Genomic DNA, 22,292 nt, shown 5'->3' with positions numbered 1-22,292 from the left:
ACACTTGTTATAGTAACCCGAAGCTACAATACATACATCCAGTAGAGAATAGGTAGAGTGCATTAATTCATCAATTCATCCACGCATTCATCCATAGGCTCATTGAATTAGGAATGCTCTCTCCCCAGTTGGTGGTTATCCGTTACAGGGAGAGAAGTGTTCGTTGATTCATGCATGAATACACATATATTAATTTAGCCATTCATTCAATTCATGCATAATGTCGGTTGAATGTGGAGAAGAACTCTGTACAGATTTTAATAAATAAATAAATAAAATGGACATCCAGCAGAGGAACATGAAAAATACCTCCGTTAACACCTTGGGAAAATATCTGTTAATTTCTTTGAATAACAACAGTTATTCCTGTGAAAACACTGACTGTGTATAGCCACTTCATTTAACGCTTTCTCTGCTGACGGTACAGGAGAGGGTGGACAGATGAACATACCAAGGAAGACTTACTGTGGTGCGTTAAGCAACAACAGTCTAACTCATATGTTTAAATGTGGCATTGCACAGTTAATGTTGTATAAAATTCGAATTGCAGAATATTGTCAGCTTTTAAGCAGAAAATTTTTGCCTCGAAAATATTGGAGAAATTAGTGTCATCGGGTAACAGAGAAATAGACACACGCGATCAATAGAACAGACTGTCGGGAAATTGAAGTTAATCCGAGATACTGAACACTCGAGTAATGGACGTTCGAGATATCGAGGTTCCCGTGTATTATTATTCAGTTATTATTCATGTGGTGGTACATTCTTCTTCTTCTTCTTCTTCTTCTTCTTCTTCTTCTTCTTGTGTGGTGTTCAATCCAAAGATTGGTTTGTAGCGGCTTTCCATGAACTCCGGTCTGTGCCTAGTCTCCAAGTCCAAGTAATATCACAGCCCTTGTCGTGAATGAAATTATATATCCTAGCCGTGCTCTACCTCTACGGTTCTTTCCTTCCACACTAGCCTCCAGTATTGTGTGCAGAAGACTTTTATGCCTCAAGTTATGTCTTTTCGGTGAGTAATCATATTCCATAAACATGGCTTCTCTCCAATCCTTTCAGCGTTTCTTCATTAGTGATTTTGTCCACCCCCTGGAATTTTCAGTATTTTCCTGTAACACCATATTTCAAAGGCTACTATACGTTTCTTATCAGCCAAGCTAAGAGTCCACACATATCTTCACAAGATGTTTCCCGAGGCTCATATTAATATTTTTGCATGTAAAGAGATTTCCTTTTTTTGTTGAACGCTATTTTGGCCTGGTTAATGCAGCTGACTATTTCTCTTCCATCTGCTGTTATTTTGCTACCAAGATAAGTGAACTCCTGTCTATACATTTGTCAACTGTTCTCCATGTAAAGTACAACGACTACTGCCGGCTACAGAGAAGGACTTTGGTTTTCATTTTATTGATCTTCATATTATTTGTTGAAGGTGGATTCCATTTCTGCTAATGTATAACTCAGATAATCTTAGTTTTCTGCCAGGACTGCGATATCATCTGCAAAGCGAAGCATGGCAATTCTTTCTTCTTGAATCTTCAGACCTCTAGTCATTGGCAAATTATCAATTACTTCATCTGTTGCTTTTCGGATATTTGCATTAAAAAATTGGTGAGAGCGAACAACCTTGCCGAACTCCTTGCTTAATGTTGGTCTCTGTTGTGGAATCTCCACATCGTATAACCTCGTCTTCATACAATTTCCAAATTGTCCTCCTGTCCTTGTACTTGACACAGCTCTTTCTTCTCCATGAATAGTTCATTCCAGTCAACCTTATCAAATACCTTCTCCAGATCCACGAAAGCAATGAATGTATCAAGATCTTTCCGTACTCGTTTCTCTACAATCATTCTTAAAGGTAGGATTGCTTCTCGAGTCCCCCTACCCTTCCTAAATCCAAATTTATCTTCTGTCAATGCCAACTCCACCTTTCCTTCAATGCATTTCAAGATAATGCTTGTGCGTATTTTAGAGGCATGGGTTACAACGGGTTACAGTGTGCGATATTGGTCACATCTACAGTATTATCAGATGATTTCTTTGGAATGGTCACTATGACGCACTTCCTAAAGTCCGATGGGATATGTCCCGTGTTATACATTTCACAAATCAGATCAAATAGGGCTTTCTTCACATTGTCTCCAGTGGCTTTTATCAGCTGTGCTGGTATACAACCCCAGAGGCCTTTCCGTTTTTCAGCCTTTCCATTGGTTGATTAAATTCATCCAGGAGTATTTAATCTCCCTCATCTTCTTTATCTACTAGCTCTACATTTTCTGGTATCTCACAGGGTGTATGTTTTCCTCCATATATTCCATGTATTCTTTCCATTTTGAGAAAATTTCAGAATCTTCATACACCAGTTCTCCATCTGTCTTCAGTCCATTGCACCTAATCCTCTTGTCCCCAACGAACCTTTTGACTACCTTAAACACTGTATCAATGATGGTTCTTAACTAGTTCTTCTACTTCCATGCATGGCAATTCCAGAAATTTTTCTCTGGCTGCCTTCGCCTCTCGATTTTATTCGTTTCTCAATTTCCTGTATTGTTGTCCTTCAGTCGCAGAGTTTTTAAACTTTCTTTCTGTGTCTATATTCTCAATTATTTTATTAGTTATCCAGGCTTTCCTGTTCTTTGCTTTTGACTTTCGGACAACATTTGTTGATGCTGTTAGAACACTTCCCTTCCAAGCATTCCATTTATTCTACATACTTCCGAAGTCTATTGCTGATATTTCTGCCAGAAGTTCATCTGTCTTCTTAAAATTTGTAGCAAGGTTTTGATCTCTGGGAGCTTCAGTATTCCATTTTTGACTGTTCTTCCTTTTCAGTTTCTTCAGTTTTAGTTGACATTCGCTCAAATTAATGTTGTGGGCGCTACCAATATCAGGGCCAGGGCAGCTCCTACACTCCTTCAGCTGTGTCTTAAATTGCTGCTTTACTAAAATGTAATCGATATGAATTCGATTCCCACCACCTGGCATTGTCCAAGTATAACGTATTTGTGCATGGTGTTGAAATAATGTATTTGCAACCACCAGCTGATTGTAAGCGCAATAATTCCAATAAGCGGTTTCCTCGATCGTTCCGTGTGCCAACCCAAATTGGCCCACAACCATTTCATCTTTACCCTCTTCACTAACAACATTCCAGTCTCCGAGGATTATCAGATTCTCGTCTCCTTTAACGCCTTTGATTAATTCTGTCAGATCATCGTACACTCTTTCCACTTCATCTTCTTGGGCAGTAGTTAGACTTGAATGATCACGGTGTCCCTTGGTTTAGTATCTAATTTCTCTAAAATCAGTCTTCCACTCTGCTGAATGTATCCTTCAACCCGGTGACCCCATTTCCTTCTTCAGCACCACTCCAGATCTTCCATCTCCTGGTTTGTCCATAATGGTCCCCGTGTGGATTATTCTGTAATCTCTACTCTAAAAATCTTCATTATCAGGCCACCTCACTTCTGCTATTCCTAACACATCTACATTCTACTTTCCAATTTCAAGCTTTAGGTTTTCCAGCTTTCCACACTGTAGAAGTGATCGAACGTTCCATGTTGCAATACGTCTCCTACGCTGAGCACTTATACAAGCACACCCCGCCCGGAGATCCGATTGTGGGGCAGAAATATTTGTCTACTGACCTCAAGTGCAGCTTAAGTGCGGCCAGTATCCAGTATTCGGGAGATAGTGGGTTCGAACCCCACTGTCGGCAGCCCTGAATGTGGTTTTCCGTGTTTTCCTATTTCCACACCTTACGGCCACGACCGCTTCCTTCCCACCTTCCTTCCTGTCCCATCCTCCGTATCTGTGCCAAATAAAGCAACGTGTAGAAATAAGAAAAATAACGTTTCTTCCTTGAGGCGCCAGAAAGCTATTCAGCCCTGTCCGCTACGTGCAGTTTTCTAGAGATGAAATTACAAAGAGCTACAGAGAACCAGGAAGCAAGCAAGTCATGACAAGCCGCTGATAGCCTCACAATCTCAGGAACAACTTAAGGGGTCAACAGAAATGTTATCGTGCGCATGCTGTTACGAGATAAAAATGAAGTGTGAGAAAACATTTGAAGAGCACAGATAGTATTACACTTTTATCACCCCTTGTGGGTTGGGGACGCAGGCGAAAAATACACTCACGGTATCCCCTGCCTGTCGTAAGAGGCGACTAAAAGGGGCGACCAAGGGATGATAAAAATTTTAACCATGAAACTACTTGTGATTAGTACCATCACGCGGGGAAAGTCATGGGTCGCCTTTACTTGCGAGTAGTACCACTATGTTACGTACACAATAGGTTTGTGATTAGTAGCAGCAGAGAACGGTTCCCTGTGGGTTTCCAGTACCTGTGATTTGTACCACTTCATGCGGAACATTACGGGCTTACGTTGGCTGTGATTTTTACCATTAAGTGAGAAACACGACGGGTCTGGGCGTTGCCTGTGATTAGTACCACTATATGAGCGATACGGTTGGTCTGCATTGCCTGTTATTTGTACCCACTGTGTGTGGTACACCACGGGATAGTAAGAGTCCCTGTGATTAGTACACCTATGTGAGGTGCACCATGGGTTTGAGTTACTTGTACGACGTACAATACTTGTGAGTAGTACCATAGTGTTTGGAACATCGTGAGTTTACGCTACCTTTGATTAGTACTGCAACATGAGATATACCATGGTTCTACTTTACTAGCGATAAGTGCCATTATGAGGGATCGTTGATCTGGATATTGAACCCCTTTAGACAGCAAGCATCATCGATTCAGGATTGTGGTTTGGAAGCAGTCCCTTGGTCAGTCATATATAGTTTCATCACATCTTGAATTCTGGTCAGTGGATGAATTTTGTACTTTTAAATTGTCATTGCATTTCGTCTCATTTCGTACCATTAGGGGCCGATGACCTAGATGTGAGGCCCCTTTTAAAGAACAAGCATCATTATCATTTACATTTATCATCTACCTAGTATATAACATGAACCAAATTGCCCTGCTAGTACATAAGTTTACCTTTCAAGCAATGCAAAATTACACCGTTTACGTTTTAGCACTGTGTTGTTTTTGTGTGTGGAGAAGTGATTCCACGTTTTCATTGTGTGGCGCGCACTTGAAGAAGCATCTGAATGGCATCATTAACGTATTTTTATACCCGGGGTATGTTCACTTCCTTGTAGGAAGGCATAAAAGCGCTCATTGAGAAGAAAGGTTGCGGTAGTAGGTGGAGTAATGAAGTGTTGCTAGGGGAGAAGTGCTGTAATGGGCTGTTGGCACAAGAGAGCATTCTCTCTCCTCTCTCTCGCCTTCATGACCGGGAAATTCTATTACACTGAAGTGTGAGAGATGTGGGTGTCTCAAAGTGCCCTCATAAAGTGCCACGTTAAATAGAATATTCTGTATCGATTTGCTAGTAATGAAATTATTTCTTCCCACTAAAGTGCCTCTGAAAATTTATTTTCCTACAGTGATGTGGATTTATTAAAACATTTCATTGTATGGGAATTTAATGTGTTTACCGTTAGTAGCTGCGCTCGAGAGAGATAGTCTCCCCCCCCCCAATCCACTTTGTGGAAAAAAATAAATTTTTATTCCATTTTAGCTACCGGAAAGTAGGAATTATGTTTTAAAAAAAGGCAATTTATACAACCACTGTTTTTTCTTTAAATGAAAAAGTACTTAGCGGAAATACGCACAACTCATTCGAGGCAGTTGACCGATTTTTCAGCGGGACAGCAAGTACGACTAATAATTAACGTATAACTTTAAAATCAGAAAATAGATCCGCGCAGCAGCGTGTAGAAACGCGATTAGTATGTGATGGCTCAACACTTTACTTGCGTACGTATGTAATTGTTCCTTTGGTGAAAGTTTTATTGAATATTATTGAATCAGAATCTCAAAAAAAAGTATCATTACCGCAATTAAATTGGTAAGCTGTCAACCTTTACTCATCTGTCGAAATTCATCAGCGAGTATCAGAAACTTACCATTTTTTAGCTGTTTTGTTTAAATTTTGTCCCAACTGCCCCCCCCCCCAACTATATTCCCCAGGCCGCAGGTACTCCTTTGTTTTCTATGAATAATTCCCCACCCCCCCACCCCTCACTTCTAATTTCCAATCGCCGGTACTGTTTACCGTTTTTCAAAATACTGCGGAACTTCACGATACTGTCGTTACTTACGCACTTCTACAACAAACAACAGAAAAGACATAAAATTCGCATGTATAAAGGTTAGAGATTTAGTAAAAGAGCCACTACAGAACAGGAAAGAAGTATCTACACTTAGATGGCGTGGACACATGAAAAGAATTAGAGGAAAGTGTACCCAGGAGAAGGAACGAAATGGGGATAACAACAAAACTATCAAGAGGTAGACGAAGATACAGGGGGATACAAGGAGTAGAAAAGTGTGTGCAAAAAGAAAAGACTGGTCAAGAGTAAAGAAGAGAAATGGTAGAGAAGATGGAGAGGCTTATGTTCTAAGCAGAACCGCCAACAACTAGAAACTGCATATGAAGATGATAAAAGGAAATTAACAAACAAAATAACAATTACGAATTCTTTTAAATCTAAGCAACTTTTGAAACCCCTCTGTGACCATTTTTTTTTTACGATTACATTAAAAAAGAAGCGATCATAAAACAAAAGATAATGTTCAATAAAATCAATAACCTAAACAATAAAGTTAAGCAGAAAATAATAACCACGGCAAACGTGGAAACTTTCACCCTAGAGTAATTTAGACACTAAACCCAACCTTTTCAAATAAATATGCTAAAACAAGGTTTCTAATTCAACTGCTACGAACGCCATGCGAAAAACTGATCACTGGCGTAGAAATTGCTTGAGGAAACATATCCGTAATACAAACATATACAATTTAAAAAAACATAGCCACCAATGGGCCCTGAAAATAGACACGAAAATTCGGTTAAAATCCGAATTTCGCTAATAGGGTGAAGGGAGGTATGTTCGTGATAAACCTTTGAATAAGTATCGTATGTCCTCTATAGATGATTGCATGTTAAGAAATTGGTATTGCTCTTATGACAAGGTTGCCATATTGAACGGCTCTGCTAAACAGCATCACCGGAAAACCGTGGCATATACAGTATATTGCTGAAACTCTGTACTTAAGTTCAAATTAAAAGAAGGAAGAAAGTAAGCTGCAAATTAGATTTTTTAAAAAATCTGGAGAACAGAGATTGTAGGGCGGGGGTCTTATTTAGGTTTCTACAGCAACAGGTAAAGTACTGCACATACAAAACCTCAGTATTGAAGTTCAAAGCAAACTGGGAGAAATTAAACAGATCATTTTTATAGGCTCGGGGTGGGGGATGCAGTTAATTGAACTTAATAAATTTGTCCAGGAAACGCCGGGAACTACTGTGCCGTTATATCGCCCCGCGAAAAGAATGGTAACAATTAAATGAGTTGGGAGGAAGTGGTAAAAATGTGGCAAAAATAAAATGCGCTTAAGAAACAAAAGCTAAATAAAAAAACCAAGCACAGATAAAAATCATAGCGAATTTCTATATCAGTACAAGTCATGCCGTGATGTATCGCTGCACACCACAGCAACAAAATCTTCAGTAACAACTGCTGTACACCACAAGAATATTAGAACACACACTAAACAGATTGATAAGCTGCCGACAATTCAGTTTAACGGATTGCGCGTTGCATGTACCAGAGCATCTCAGAAGGAAAATGAAGGAAGGCAATAAAGCCGTGGCTGTTCCCTCCATTGTACTTCCTCCCCGTGGATGTATTTATTAAGGAGAGAATGTTTAGTAGTTATTTTAATAGCTTACGGACAAAAAATTACCTCATCCGTTTTCTTTCTTTCATAATATAATATAAAGTAAATCAAAATATTCCTTAATCACGAGGAATTGAGTGTTTAAGAGGGGGTGTATTCACTTCTTGTAGGTTCATAAGAGCAATACTGTTTTCTTAACATGGAATGAACTATAGAGCGTTGAAGACCGATGGAAGTAGCGAGAGACATCTGTTGAGAACTAAGGGAAGTAGTAGTAATATTGAAATAAGTAAATAGGGAAGTTCATGATACTAAAAAATTTATCACGAACTTACCTGTATCACGAATGTACCTCCCTTTACACAACACTGGCGTAGCCAGGTATTTAAGATGCGAAGGGCTCTCCCCTAACTTACTGAAACATGTTGGGTTGGTAGCTTCTGAGGATTCTGAGGATTCACAAATAACGGGAGAGGTGCCTAGTTCAAATTCCTGACTGTTTTTTAGCTCACTTCTGGGGTTTTCTTTTTGTGGAAAATCAGAAATTCTGTATTTCTTAAAAACCAATTTTGAATTAATCACCAAACTGAACTGATCGACACTGTATTGGGTAGGTAGAGCCGACTGCAATATTCCCTTTTTAAGAGCGGCTGAGAATCATTCCTTTGATTTGGCTTGCCACGTCTGATTAACAATACTTGTGTTGCAGTAGACAGCAAGGGAATACATTCGCTGAATTGGACGTAGGATAAAAAGTAATATATTTATATGCCACTTGTTATATGGATTGAATTCAGTAAGTTCAGCTTCAGATTAAGATAATACAGACACAGGGATTGTTAGCAGGCACTGTCACTAGAAACCCAGAAAGCTCATTCAGTGTAGTGGTTTGTTTCTTCATGCCCTTTGAATCTGATAAATATTTTAAAATGTTTCTATAAGAATGGAGGGTACTTCAGCCGGATGTGTCCCCATTTGCCTACGACATGGATTCAAAACTTCACTGAATAATAATAATAATAATAATAATAATAATAATAATAATAATAATAATAATAATAATAATAATATTCTTGTATTTACATCCCGAGAACTACTTTTTTGGTCTTCAGAGATACAGAGGTGCCGGAATTTTGTTCCGCAGGAGTTCTTTTACGTGCCGGTAAATCTACTGACACGAGGCTGACGTATTTAAGCACCTTCAAATACCACCGGACTGAGCCAGGATCGAACCTGCCTAGCCATTCAGCCCGGCTCACTGAAAATTAAGTGGGTGACAAGACCTTTGGACCACTCTGTACAACTGGCAAGGAATTCTGTGCTCGGTTTTGAGTGGATTCTCGTCGCCATTCACGTCGTCCCTAAAGTTGAAGGCTTCAGCACGATCCACTTACTGTTCTGTTCGTGTATTGATTGAGGGACAGCGTCGTTAAATGCTGGCGTTAGCCTGGGACGGTTGTAAAATATAAAAAAACAGCACAAAAAATGTTTACGGCTTTCCTGGCATTTTGCTGATCCAGCGGGTTGGAAACTTTCTTTAATTTTCTTTTACGATTATTATCAGAACTTTTTTTTTATTAGATATCGACGTCAGATAAATTTAACACTAACTCCTGTCAGAATTCGGTAGTAGAATTACAGTGACAAGACGACTGGTGGTAGAGCTGAGAAAATCAAGCAAACCAGTTTCCTGGTATGGAAGTTGTGAGGAAAAGGCTGAGCAGATTTCAATAAGTGGCTCTCATTTTTAAGTGTACAATCTGTGCGAACTTGGAAAAATAGTAGTTTCTATAGGATCGCCCAATTTTCTCATATCATTTTTGTAATTTTCTTAAGAGTTATTCCAAGGTCTTACCGCTACGTACCATATGCCAGCTGGTGTAGTTCCAAAGCATTCTTCTACACACCATGTGGCAGGTGATATCACCGCTACTAGCGCTATAGCGGGAGAATTTCCAGTTTAAAACAGTAGCGTTACCTTGCTGTTACGACGGTAGCGTAACGTTTAGCTGTGGCTTGAAGCTTTGTTCTTGCGGTGTTATGTTCGCTGCCGTATATACTCGAGTATTTTTCGCAGTTTTTTTTTTTTAAATAAACATTTCTTGAAATCATCTTATTCTCCTCAATTCTAAGGCTGGTGGGTACCATGCATGTCTTCCAAGAGTTTCTTTTCTTTGGCCAACAGCTCCTGGTGGCAAGTAGGTGTGCTTGCATTTGATGCTGTCTAAAAATTGCACTCTCGGTCTTGTTTTGTTCGTTCTATCTTCCAGTTTCTCTTCAAACAGGGCGGTGCACCAGTCTTCTTGAAATAAGGGTGCGTAAATTATGCAAGGAAGTACTCAGTGTTACAGTAATGCACGTTATTGCAATGTTTATACAGACATATATACTTTCAAAATTGTTAAAAACCCCTATGGGTGGGGAACGCAGATGAAGAATACTCCCACGGTATCCCCTGCCTGTCGTAAGAGGCGACCAAAGGATGATGGATCTTGAAACCATAAGATTACCTGTGATTAGTACCATTACGCGAGGAGAACATGGGTCGACTTTACTTGCGAGTAGTACCATTATGTGTGAAATACCACGGTTCTGGACTGCTCCTGTGATTAGTATCACTATGAGAGGAACACCATGGGCCTGCGTTATCTATTAGTGATGCCATTGTGTGAGGAACACTGAGTCTGTTATTTGTGATTAGTACCGCTATATAAGGAACACCATGGTTCTACTTTACCAGCGATTAGTACCATTATGAGGCACCGCTGACCTGGATTTTGGACTCCTTTAGACAACAAGGATGATAGATTTAGAATTTTGATTTGGAATCAGCCCCTTGTTCAGATGGGGTATTGCGGGTTGAACCCACTGATTGTTGTAAGTTCATTGTTCATCGTCATCTTTTTAAATTATGGTTAGTGGATGGATTTTGGAATACTATTTTGACTTTCAGTATTGTGAGTTGGATCTACTGATTATTTTAAATTCATATTTATTCATTTATAGAGCCTCCGTGGCTCAGGCGGCAGCGCGTCGGCCTTTCACCGCTGGGTTCCGTGGTTCAAATCCCGGTCATTCCATGTGGTATTTGTGTCGGACAAAGCGGAGGCGGGACAGGTTTTTCTCCGGGTACTCCGGTTTTCCCGGTCATCTTTCATTCCAGCGACACTCGCTAATATCATTTAATTTCATTATTCATTGCCCCAGAGGAGTGCGACAGGCTTCGGCAGCTGACACAATTCCTATCCTCGCCGCAAGATGGGGGCTTCATTCATTCCATCCCTGACCCGGTTACTGACTGGAAAATACATTGCAGGTTTTTCATTTATTCATTCATGTCATGTTTTGAATTCTGGTCAGTGGATGAATTTTGGAATTTTAATTGTCATTACTTTTCGTCAAATCTCGTACTATTAGCGGCCGATGACCTAAATGTTAGGGCCTTTAAACAATCAGCATTATCATATCATCATCAAAATTGTTAAAATAATCAGAAGTATGTTTGGTAACCTGAATATCGTGCCGTAAACTTGATCTTTAGCTTAGTTTTGCATAGAGTATTACATTCACCTGACATCGCGGCTACAGTGATTGAATTACGATTTTGACATAGCCTATATATCGTAGAGCTTTGGGGTCATCCGAAAATTTGTGTAACGGAATAGTCGTGTAACAAAATGTGACGAAAGTGTAAACTGTGCAGGTTGTGATGTGAAGTGCGGATGAATGGTCAGTGTTACCTAGCAACCGTGCAGGCTATGTCTTATGGCTGGCGCTCACTGAAATTAGCAGCCGTTGATGGGTGGCCATGACCAGGATACGTATAGGACATATTTATGACAATTTGATTTTCCCATAGCGAAATTTGACACCAGTTTTTAAATAAATAATTCTTAACGTAGACGGTGGAATTCCTAACGAATCAGTGTGCTGTGTATGGTTTACGACAAACTCAGGTGTGAATCGAGCTGACTAGAAGAACAGGCTGTATTCCCCCAGAACCCTGTCGGTTCTTCCCGCCGGACACGGCTGCTCTTCTCTTCAGCAAGAAGGAATTGGGGAAACAGCGCCATTATCATAAACAGGAAAGAAATGAAAAGCAGGCAATTATTCTTTTCTTCATGGGGCCTCTAACTATTAGTTCCTAATCAACGTCGACCTCTCAGATCTTTTGCTACAAGCAGGTAATAATTTTCCTTTTCTTTCCTTAATGTCATATAACAGCTGCTGAAAATGGTTTTCATTTTCGTTTATGCCGACTTAACATTCTGCGACACGCATCACAATTAGTCTTTTGTTATTTCCCTTATCACACTCCTAATTTTGTTTTCCAGAGTCTCAACTGTACCCTGATTATTTCGATAGACTCGAATAAGGACAAGTTTTACAAAAAGTAGCAAGCCGAATACCTTCGCGGTCGAACTAGAATTAATGTAGGGGAAGTCTGACGGAAATAGTGATTTACAAAATAATTCAATTTCTTTTCGTAATTGATGGTTGGTGGGCAGCATTGTCATTCGCACGATAGAGGTAGGCCTATTCTCTCTAGGACTCGCTTCTTAACTGTTGCGTTACGATCGTCCATTCTTGACTTCTCGTCTTCATCTTGAACCAGCTGCAGTTTCCCGGGTGTGGTCAATGAGCGGTCTCCCATTTACTTCTGTCCATGTAGAGGTTTTCTTACATAATTTGCTGCAAATCTAGACCTCGTCCGGCTAAATCGTTTGTAATTTGATCGATCCATCTCTTCCTTGGCCGACCTCTTTATCTATCGCATTTGATTTTCTTCTCAAACCACACTCTAGCTGTTCGTTGTGGGTCCATTCTTTGTGATGATCAAACATTTTCAGCCTAGCTTCGACAGAGATCTCGCCAAGGGATTTTTTCACTTGGACAAGATAGCGTATCTCTTCCCCCCCCCCCCCCCCTCCTTGTTTCCTGAATCATAGTTCTTAAGAACCTCATTTCCACTGCTTGTAGTTTGCTGATATTTCTGTTGGTTTGGATGCAGGTTTCTAGACTGTATCTAATAACTAGGGTCCGGATTCATATGCACTAAAAACTCCGAAAATATGCATGCACATATGCACTAAAAATGTTGAAAATATGCACGAAAATATGCAGTAAAATAAAATACAATTACCAAACACATCATTTAATTTTAACTCGGTGTTAAATTGATAAACAAGTTTCATTCCTTGCAAAATGATGCATGACAATACGCTTCAACAGTTTTTCAATGTTTTCAGGAGTCAATGACTTTCTGTTGTCGGAAAAAAAAATTTATACACTGAAAATGATCGTTCTACGTCGACGTACATACTTGGGCAATACTTGTACACCGGCACTCACTGCTCGGAACGTTTTTCTGGCAAAGACTTTAGGGATTTTTACAGTTTAATCTGGCAAAACACTGCAATAGACGAATAGCAGGTTAACAGAGGAACGCACTTGTTTAAGCAAACCTTGCGAGACTACTGTAAGGAGAAGGAGAAAGGAATGTCAGAAAGAAGGAAATTGTTGTGGAAAAACGTTATTATCCATCTCACTACGTGTATTGCGACACTGAAAGTACTTTCCTTGATCAGGGAAGGTTTCTCATGTTGCCAATTGATGTGCATCATACAGAGCTCATTAAATTTTTCATTTTGTACAGAAATCTTAGATAAGCGATCACACATAAGAGAAAAATGTGTCTGTATATGCATTAACGTTCAAAATATGCACTAACATTCAAAATATGCATTTGCATATGCGCATATGCATTAAGTCCGGGCCCTACTAATAACTGGTACAAAAATACTCTTATAGAGTACTAATTTTGATCTTAATGCAACTTGCTTATCCCAAAGAAATTTTCTTACGAGATGATAAAACCGTGATCCATTCAGTACTCTGCTAGTGATTTCTTCATTCTTAATCTCCGTCATAAATTGTTATATTTTTGTGTGTGTGTGTGTGTGTGTGTGTGTTCTCTTGGCTTCCATCCTCCCCTCCATTAGATTGGTATACCAATTTGAATGTTTGAATTAATGCATTTATCTTATTGAACGAAAAATTGTATTCTATCGATTTTCTGGCACGAGAGAATATTAAAATATCAAGTAAATGAATTTCCGTTAAAGACAGCTGCAAATAACTTTCTCTGTTCACTTTCTTCAACAGTATTACTATAAAACTATCCTTTCTTTTCAGGTATAAATGCTCAATAATTTTCAGGCTGTATGGGTAATATGACCAAAAAACTTTAAAAAATACTGTCCTATATGTTGTCTTCGATCTGCAATCTGTGAACTGACGACCGCTGTAAATTTATGTAAGGTAGAATTACGCATTTACTTAAATTTTATGATGATATGCCAACAACTTGCAAAATATTTAACCGAGGGTGATCAGAGACCAACTAAAATGCTGTCAAGGTAATCAGAAATGCAGTCTTAAATATAATTGACCGGGCGAATTAGCCTTGCTGTTAGGGGCGCGCAGCTGTGAGCTTGCATCCGGGAGATAATGGATTCGAGCCCCACTGTCGGCAGCCCTGAAGATGGTTTTACGTGGTTTCCCATTTTCACACCAGGCACATGCTGGGGCTGTACCTTAAGGCCATGGCCACTTCCTTCCCACTCTTAGGTCTTTCCTAGCCCATCGTCGCCATAAGGCATATCTGTGACGGTGCGACGGAAAGCAAATTCTAAAAATTAAAAGAAAAAAAATATTAGGTTGCAAATTGAAGATACATGCAGGAGTGATCACAATGGTACTAAACTCCATAAGGCGTACAGACTAACGGGGAATTACTACAAAAAAGTCATATCGCGTAATGCAAAATTACGACATTACAAGATCGTGTTTTGCCGGAAGTTTTATACGCCTCAGAAACCGTATCCCTTGGAGGTCACTATAAAATTATAGAAATTGAAAAATAAAATAAAAATCTCCGGAGAATTTATGGTCCCACTTGAGAAATTGGAATGTGGATTAAGAGAACAGCGGACCTCTAGTCATTAACTGACAGGTTCACTTATGCCGTACGCAAGAGACGCCTGACATTCTATGGCCATATCTGTGAAATGGACAGCGACAGGCTCGCCAAAAGTTTATTTAAAGTAATCAACCCAAAGAGGGTGAAAATAAACTGTATAGAAGACACTAAGGTGGACCTTCAAGAAATTAATATCACGGGCATCATAGAAATTCGTGGAGCCTTTAGTACGATAGTAGCCAAGCACAAATTCGTGGAGAAGTCTTAAAAAGAAAACTGGTAGGAACTGGTCCACCGAACGCAAGATGCAACACAGTGCATTCATGAAGAGATTTTGGGAGACCGAGCTCGATAGCTGCAGTCGTTTAAGTGCGGCCAGTATCCAGTATTCGGGAGATAGTAGGTTCGAACCCCACTGTTGGCAGCCCTGGAAATGGTTTCCCATTTTCACACCCGGCAAATGCTGGGGCTGTACCTTAATTAAGGCCACGACGGCTTCCTTCCCACTCCTAGCCCTTCCTTGTCTCATCGTTGCCATAACACCTATCTGTGTCGGTGCGACGTAAAGCAACTAGCAAAAAAAATAAAAATAAAAAAATAAATAAATTGGTAGGATAAGAAGGCGAAAACCATCAGACAAACGAACAAGTTCAAACGTGCTCTTTGAATAGGTATAACGAAGAAATAAGAAAAGGGGAAGAGAAGAAGAAATGATGTATTTCTCAGGGTTAAGCTTAGCTGTAATGTCTTCACCGTACACGTAACGCAGGGACGAAGTATAAGATGCACGAACACTCTGTGCCACCTGCTGCTGCTACTAATATCGCCGGCAAGGCAGGTATTATGTAAATTAAACTATGTAACAACAGGTACCTTCAGCCTGACAAATGACCTTAAGCGCACATATGTAGCCTTCCTGTCATGTACAGCATGAACGACGAATTAGCGAACCTGCCTACTAATTAGACCAGGGGTGACCAGTTTGTGCCATATAAAGACATTTCGCCTACTACCACTAATGCTACTTAAAGTTTTGTTACCGAGCTCGATAGCTGCAGTCGCTTAAGTGCGGGCAGTATCCAGTAATCGGGAGATAGTGGGTTCGAGCCCCACTGTCGGCAGCCCTGAAGATGGTTTTCCGTGGTTTCCCATTTTCACACCAGGCAAATGCCGGGGCTGTACCTTAATTAAGGCCACGGCCGCTTCCTTCCACTTCCTAGGCCTTTCCTATCCCATCGTCGCCAAAGACCTATCTGTGTCGGTGCGACGTAAAACAAATAGCAAAAAAAAAAAAAAAAGTTTTGTTCTTCTTTTAAGGAGGGGCATTACCCAATGGATCCTGTCCCCTACGCTCTTCTTCCTGCAGTCATAGTGTTGCTGTTACGGCAAACATTTTGTAATATCTGCTCTGAATATTCCAACTAGATACTCCCTTACGCGTTTTTCTTTATACCGTTCCATAAATGAGCGTTACAGATCTCTTCATATGGATTTGGGTAGAGCCCGGATGTTTTTGACAGGTCATATTTTATTTCGTTATATTATTTTCATGGAAAATACAAGTTAAGCATGATTTTTATTTACGGTGACTAAAATTATGCAGGTTTCACGGGTCAAAGTCATATTTTGGCTATGAATATTGAATTTTCACGACCGCATTGTAATCGAAACAGACTTTCAACGTATTAGGTCGTGTTACGTACATGTAGTACGTGTTGAAGAGATGTTACTTAAGTACTTAAGTAGTACTTAACATGTTACTTAAGTACTTAAGTAGTAGGCCTACTTAACATCTCTTCAACACGTACTACATGTACGTAACACGACCTAATACGTTGAAAGTCTGTTTCGATTACAATGTGGTCGTGAAAATTCAATATCCATTGACATGCCCCACAACGGGCGACTTAAACGCACTCTACAGTGTGCTAGCAGCAGTGCCAGACCTGTAGGTCAGATCCTTTCAAACAGAACAAAGATGGCCTGGGCCACCATAGCTCAATTGGTAGAGCAACCGACGTGAAATCGGGAGGTTGTGGGTTCGGATCCCACTGGTGTCCGGCTGGCCATTTTTGTTCTGTACTTAACATCTCTTCAACAGGTACTACATGTACGTAACACGACCTAATACGTTGAAAATCTGTTTCGATCATATTTTGGCTCTTTTAACCTTTTGTCAATTTCCGGTAATTTTTCATATTATGGTCATATTTCCCCGTGAATTTTCGGGTTTTTGTCATATTTTTTATTCAATATCGCACACCTGGTGTCAGTCGTCTCAAAGACGGATTTTTCACATCTCTTAATTGTCTGTAATTTCTTACAATTATCTTTCTTAGAAATATATTTATGTGAATTAGGGGGTAAACTATATAGAAAGAGGCAAATGCGTTTAAAGCGACAGAATAGTGATCCTTAGTTGAACTCTAATGATTTGACGTTTTTCAAATATGGCCCAATAACATCCTGCGATGTTGAGCGATCTTTTTGCCATTACAAGTCATTGTTGAGTGAAAATAGAAGATCGTTCCTATTTGAAAACTTCAAAATACATGTAATTTGTTATTGCAATTCTTTCTGATCGTCCATCAAAATGTGATATTTATTTCATTCTCTGCAAAGTCGAGTTACCCCTGGATTGAGTAATTAAATAAATTCAAAATATAATAATAAAATCAATGTTATCACTTATTTATTATTATTGAATATATACCAGATTTTAACAGTATATTTTCAATATAATGTTAATTTAAACAGCGGGAGAACTTTGAAGATTTCGAAAAGAGGGTATGACCAAAAAACTTAAGTCATATTTGTTGTCATATTTTAATAAATTTAAGGTCATAAATGCTTGCATATTTCTAACATTTTTAGGTTATAAATATCCGGGCTCTAGGTATGAGTAGGGCAAGGGGAATTGAATACCTAAAAATTGCCTAAAAAGAGCTATAAAAAGGTCTTAAAGTATCCAAACAAGGATCTAAAAATGTGATCCAAATTCATTCATAATTTTAGTTTTACAAAGGCTGTATTTTTTTCGGCCTCCGTTAGGCCGTAACAAAAAGACACATTGACATAACAAAATAATTTTTATCACTAAATTTCAGTAGATTATTTTCCCGCATAATCGCCAAAACGATTTAGGAATGTGTCGTATCGTGACACCGGTTTTCCGATGCCCTCTGCTTAGAAGTCTGCTGTCAGTGAGGCAATGTGCGTCTGGGCAGCTTCCTGCTCCGTAAAGTCCACCTTTACCTTTATTGTCCCAAGAAACGACAGCCATCGTTTTCCTGTTCCTCAGTGTTTGTTAAAACATTTTTTTTTTTTTTTTTCTTGTGTGCATCCACTCCTTAGACTGTTCTTTGGTTTATGGAGTGTCGTGCAGGACCCGAGTTTCATCGCCGGTAACGATACAACGACAGACTTTAAAAACTCTTCTCCCTCACTATGGTAACGCGTGAGAAACGTTATGGCTGACCAAGACCCACTACAGTTACATCAGAGCGTAACCCAGAAGAAACATGGCAGACATCGGTGTGTAGGTAACTGCGTGTTATTGTGGTGGAGGACAGTGTTATGTGTGGTGTGTGAATTGCAGGGATGTTGGAGACAGCCCAAACACCCAGCCCCCGAGGCATTGGAATTAACCAATGAAGGTTAAAATCCAGGACCCTCTGAACCGAAGGCCAGTACGCTGACCATTCAGCCAACGAGTCGGACATCATCAGGTTGAAAAACACACACTCTATAAGAATATTTTACGTATGAAACTCCGGACAGCAAATAAGATAAATGTCAACGGATAACACCATTAACCTTACATCAGACACTTTGTAACATCATTAACCAAAGCCCATTATGTAAAGCATGCAAGCATATGCATTTCTTGAACAAAATTTTAACTCGCCACAATCCACTTCATTTCAACTCACGAGAAATGGGGTTAGATTTAGTTAACGTACCTCCGTTGTAAAACACTAAAGATTCAATTACATCATTCTTGTACCCGTTTAAAAATGCTTCATATCTCAGTTGTAACTCTGAATCACGATTTTTCATTTTATAGTTAGGTACCGTACATTGCCTAATTGGGGAAAATGCTAGGACAGGCTTCATTAGGTAACCTCAGAAGTTTGCGTGGCACCCGAACTGGATAAACACATAACTGTGCACTTGATATCAAATGATTAATACACACAACACTACTATCACTTGGTTCGAAGTTTTCCCTGTGAATACGCCTAACCAATTTACCTTAATACTAGGTCTTTTCGAAATCTGAACACTGAAGTTTTTGCTCTGCCTCTATAATAATTGGACTTCTATCCAGGCACACAGCTCATACGACTCATCTAATTAAACTATAAACATACTCACAGGTAAGTGAAAATATAAAGAAAACATACGCTTTTATGAACTAACAGCTTCTTACGCCACTGAAAGAGGCCCTATAGCATTCTGTTATAAATAGGTATAATTTTCGATTAATAGTATTCGAATTTCCGTAAATATTTGGTAACTACACGACTTAAACACAAATGTAAAAACACATGCTAGCACTCCAGCTGCCACCATTGTCGGCAGTTTCGATAGGTGGGTTAAGGTCTGAGGTATTGCAGTTGGGTCTTGGGCGGACGCCATTCGCTGAGTTTTGTGATCGTCAGTCGACATTGTTGGGACCCAACGTGAACAAAGTTTCCAGTATCCTAAGTGTTGAGTCACAATAAAATTGTGTGCAGAGAAGACCTTGAAATGTCTGGGATTGCTATAGAAAGTTCACCGATCGTAAACCTCCATTTGTGGCGGACAAACTACGAACTTTAGGAGGCTGTCCGGACGCTCATTGCCTCACTGACGGCAGACTTCTTCGCTGAAGGCATCGGAAAGCTGGTGTCACGATATGAAAAATGCCTAAATCATTTTGACGATTATGTGGAAAAATAATCATATTCTGTCAATGTCTTTTTTTTTTTAATATATAGCCCATGGGAGGTTGAAAAAAAAATCCCTCGCAGTTATTACATAGAGTTTTGGGTTAACATGCAGGAGGTCGAGAGGTCGATCCTGGGTTGAGGCGTATGCTTTTTATTTCGAAAATGTAGTCCAGGTGGTATGGTATCCGACATCTTAATCGTCAAAAGCGATTGCAGCGGGTTCTCCAGAAACAATTTGCACTTGCATACTACGATCCTAGAAATGGACGAATATTCGTTTTCATTGGTCAGCTTTGAAAGACGCCCTTTCCACGTCGTGGGCGTGAATTTCTTCGCACCACTTCATCTACTAGATGCGTTACGTGTTCAGCGTTAATAAATTTTGTAAATGTAGGGTACATGTGACCTAAGAAACGATATCTTACTGTGTTACAGTATGTAATGTCCGATGCAAATTAGCAAATAAAAAACGCGCCTCAACCCAGGATCGAACCCCCAACCACCTGCATGCTAACCCAAAACTCTATCCACCGCAGCAACTGTACAGCACGACTAATACGTGCTGACAGAGGTAGTTACCCTACATGTGGTTACAGTGTTGCCAGATTGCCACTCTTCAACGACCTTTTTCTCCCGGATATACTCGCAGGACGAACTTTTGTGAGAGACATTTTTGTATTGCTGGCATGTGAGAAGTCGCGCTGCGACGCCCGAGTGCGCGAATTTCGCTTCACTCTGTATATGGCACCCTTATCAAGATTACTTGATAAGAGAACTGTTGCACCATTATATTCCTAGAGGTGGTTGGGTCCCTTTTACGTCTAATCCCTCTCGGAGAAAGAGGTACTCAGCATCTGTATCGTTCCCCATTGTCGTTAGAAAAGTAGGGATGGTGTTTTAAATAACCCGCCGTTCTTAAGAATCTGAAAAAAAGAGGTAGAAGTAGGTGTTTTCACACTTTGTAATGGACAGCAGTAAAATACAGTTAAACCTGTATTATACGTATATCGAAGTGAAGAACAAATTTTACGAATACCTAACTAAGAATTACTTACAAAACGGGTTATATAGTCATATAATTATTAAAATAAGTTTCTCTTCTTTCAGGTATAAGATTAAAGACCGGTTATTTGAGAGATGTTAATTAACAACGTAATTTGTACTTATGATTCTTTTAATATATCAGGTTTGTAACATTTTTAATCAGCGTTGTTAATTTTTTACCCAGTTTTTTTAAAAATCGTAGAAAATACCATTTCTCTTATCCTCGACTGTGCAGAGTGAGGCATAAGCAATTCCTAGCTCTCCAGCTATTTGGATTGTAGTTCTATGTGGCCATGGTCGATTCCTTCCCACTCCTAATCCTTTCCTATCCCATCGTCGCCATAAGATCTGTCTTTGTCAGTGCGACGTAAAGCAATTTGTAAAAAAATAAAAAAATCCTAGTTTGTATTACAATGTTTAGGTTCACGATAGCCGAATGTTCATTGTAAGTGTTCATTATATCCAGAGTTGACTGTACTAATGTTAATTTTACATGCCTACTTAGCAGTTTTTTAGTGCCTGACATCTGGACTTTCTATATGCTAGTATGTATATGTTCTGTCCTCAGATCGAAGGTTAATTTGATCCTCAACAGCTCCTCTATTAGCTGTCAGAGATGGCCTAGGCATCACTAAAATGGCGTACTAGGGAAATGAGTGAGATAGTTTCCCGTTGCTTTCCTCGCTGAACCAGAAGTTGCTATTATTACATATCAGTCTGCCAAGGCCACTGAAATGCACGCACCACCTGACCGTATGAGCAACATTTTCACACTATTCATAACAGGGACTGGCTACATAAGGAATGGCATTACTAGCATCCCTCATTATCTCCGTCACTTTGATATTATCAAATCCAAGGACAAGACGGATCGATGAAAGTAACAATATTGCTATAGTCCATACCAGAAGACCTAGTGCACTGCAAACTCTAGGTCTAGCCAGCGAAAGTAGTATGTAAATTGTAAGGAAACACATTGTTAACATTTTTACGTAATAAAGTGCTTAATGTCCCACTTTGGTTTATCACAATCCTGGTCATCTTAACTAATACCCTCTGTCAGATCATGTTGGTTTTAGTTCCATGTCAACTCCGTAGTTTTTGAGCCCCTTTTCTTTAGCGTGTGTGTTACCCAGCCATTGTCTCGAGATTGTACACGCTTGGATTCCCGTCATAAATATCCATTAGAGCGTATTAAGTTACGATATAGCAGTCGTTAGCACACGTGTGTAACGATACTGTGAAACTTTTTAAGTGGCGCTTCTTGTCGTTTCGGGAATTGATTAATAGTTCGTGATAAAATGTGACTTCTGCTTTCTTTTATTCATAAATGGTATGTGGCGTGAACGGCAGAAGATAAAAACGGAACACAGTTTGCCTGTTAGTGACAAAAAAGTTAACTCCCCATGGATCAACATATGGGAAAATGAGACAGGAATGTCTCAACAATGCTGTGGTTTCTATATCATTACCACACTGTTTTTGTATTGAACGAAACTTAAGAAATGTCTAAATGTCAGCAATATGAGGTAGGCCCTATGATTAAACATTGAAATTCATATGTTTGTGGC

General features: G+C 39.6%; 1 protein-coding gene and 1 non-coding gene across 4 annotated transcripts in view; both read left to right on the top strand.

The window, feature by feature from the left end:
- LOC136882025 (oxysterol-binding protein-related protein 2) overlaps positions 1-22,292 on the top strand; it is a 495,565-nt gene that overhangs the window by 259,951 nt on the left and 213,322 nt on the right. The gene's annotated exons all lie outside the window — the stretch shown is intronic.
- Positions 16,731-16,807, top strand: TRNAS-UGA (transfer RNA serine (anticodon UGA)). The gene has a single exon. It is a non-coding gene; the product is annotated as a tRNA-Ser (tRNA).

The sequence above is a fragment of the Anabrus simplex genome, chromosome 10 (genome assembly GCF_040414725.1).
Source record: "Anabrus simplex isolate iqAnaSimp1 chromosome 10, ASM4041472v1, whole genome shotgun sequence".
Lineage (NCBI taxonomy): Eukaryota > Metazoa > Arthropoda > Insecta > Orthoptera > Tettigoniidae > Anabrus > Anabrus simplex.
This window is presented reverse-complemented; position numbering and strand designations above follow the sequence as displayed.